General features: G+C 41.3%; 1 pseudogene; it reads right to left on the reverse strand.

Moving 5' to 3' along the window:
- Window positions 1–989: 989 nt before the first annotated feature.
- On the reverse strand, window positions 990–1,905 carry LOC109562949 (phosphomannomutase 2-like; annotated as a pseudogene).
- Between the last annotated feature and the right edge of the window lie 498 nt (window positions 1,906–2,403).

The raw sequence follows: 2,403 nt of genomic DNA on the forward strand, positions 1-2,403 counted from the left end.
CAAGAGGAGAAGGGGGTGACAGAGGATGAGATGGTTGGATACCATCAATGAACTCAATGAACTTGAGTTTGAGCAAACTCCAGGAGATAGTGAAGGAAAGGGATGCCTGGTGTGTTGCAGTCCCCAGGGTTGCAAAGAGTCAGACACAGCTTAGGAACTGAATAACAACAACAAGGGCCTGGATGAACACCTTTTATTAAAAAATCTTCAGTGAGGTGAATTGCAGTTCCTATTGCTGTGGATTATCCAGACTCTTATCTGAGAAACCAGAGGTGAATAATGATATTGGGAAGCCAGCCAGGTCCAATAAGAAGACACTTTTGGTGAAATTTAACACCCCAAGGTAGTTTCTTCAGACCTGGGACCAGAATGTACATCCAAGGGAAAGACCATTCTGCTGGTGCCAGTTCTCTAGCAGAGGTTGTTGGTTTGGATTTCCTCCCATCCCCATGGTTACCGAGATCCAGATGGGCTATTCAAGGTGTGGTGAATATAGAACTGATCCACCTTCTAGGAGAGCTGAGTGCAGACTAGTTGGGGTCAGTGGTCACTTGGTGGGTCCTCTGTCAGCAGTCCATGCTGAGGTCTACATCTCACAAACAGGGTGCAGGATCAAAAAACAAAGACTGCATGCAGTCTTGAGCTTAATACTACCTCTGTGATCAGAGTGGTCTCAGTTTCAAAGCCTCATCTAGCTGACACTCGGGAGGATGTTCCATTTTAAAAAGTGCTTTTACACTTTTGTCCAAGGCTTAGATTGTTTTAAGTGTCCTGTCCTTTCCTTCTCATCTCACATCCCCCTTTCTGTTATTGATGTACAATGTCCAAACATAAACATCAGTTGCATTTATCGTATGGCCTATGAAGAGGGAGGGTACAGGCATATTTCTTCTTTCTCCCTCTAGAAGGATAGGAAGTTTCTCCCAAACCCATGTGTACTGTGATTGAAACTATGGAATTGGGGGATAAAGTCTATGGGTGAGGTTATTCCTTTGCTCCATTCTTGACAAGTCTTTTCTTCTCTTGTCTTGCCTTGGAGATGGAGGGCATCATGTGTTTCAGGGTAGAGAGTGTTCTCCTGGCTGACTGGGGATACCACTGTCAGGACTCATGAAATGACTGACCCTGTGGAGAGCCTGGCCTGGACTGGGGCGCATGAGCATAAGAGGAAACCTCAGTTTTAGCCACTGAATGACCCTGTCAGCTTCCTTGTCTTCCCATGGGGAAAAGGATCATTAGGACAAGAACTCTTTAAGGATCTCGCATGTGTCCTCAGGCACAGACTTGGTGTGGCCTGTGGTTCTCAGATCTGTGACTATCTCATGGTATTTCCTACTTGCCATGGTTATGTCTCCAAAGAGAGAAACAGTCTTATAATCATGATTTTCTGCACATCCCAGGAAACATCTCTTGTTCTAGCTATCAGGAAAGACATGAAAGCTGATCTGGCCTCCTAACAGAAAATATGAGGTTTTTATTTGCAAACTCTTTCTCCAGATCTGCTACATCTTTTTTGTCTTAACTTTTCTTCATTAGTAGTGTACAAAGAATTCCGTGTGTTCTTTGGGGCTGCAGCTTCTTTCAATAGAGGACACATTCACATCTCATTTAGAATTTCATTAAAAATACCCCTTTTCTTCAGGAGATTCATTTCTGCAATGTAGCTCAGACAATTGATTAAATCTTGGATTAGGGCCTCACCCAGGTGACCTTGAATATTCTGTTTGTATTAGAATTACCCATCTTTGTATGCCACCAAGCCATTTCCTGAAAACACATAATCATATCTTTTTTAACCACATCATTTTCCAGCTTCTCTTGCACTTTATCAAAAGTCAACCCACCTATTACTCAGATTTTGATCTTCTGCCTCAATTTGTGCAGAATGCCATTTATTTCTTTCATAGTTTCCTGGCAAGAGGCCAGAAAGGTCAAGGAGGGATAAGATGGTGCCAGGAACCCTCAAACCCCTAGTTTCCATCTCTCCTCCCTTACTTTCTGTTAAATTAATGAGATAGTAATAGATTGTTTTTACTATTCCACTCTACCTCCTATGCAGAATTTTGTTTTTCACTGTTTCAATTAGTTTTCTACTGGTTAATATAGAGATGACAATATGCTCCCTTAACTTTTCATCTCCCTGGAATTAATATCTAATTAATTCACACAAGGCAATAATTATTTTCAGTCTCATTTTCTTCTGTTGGATCCACTTCCTGTGATGACCCTTGCAACCCTGCTCTGTTAGTTCCCGATTCTCTTAAGTTTTGTTTTCCTTAAGTCTTGTTTTCTTTATTTTACCTTCTTTTTTGAAGAATATCTTCACTGTATATACCATTCCAGGCAAATGTACTTTATTTTTTTAAGCACTTTAAAGATACCATTTCATTGCTATCTCTCTTC

Source organism: Bos indicus, chromosome 1, assembly GCF_029378745.1.
Source record: "Bos indicus isolate NIAB-ARS_2022 breed Sahiwal x Tharparkar chromosome 1, NIAB-ARS_B.indTharparkar_mat_pri_1.0, whole genome shotgun sequence".
Classification (NCBI taxonomy): Eukaryota; Metazoa; Chordata; class Mammalia; order Artiodactyla; family Bovidae; genus Bos; species Bos indicus.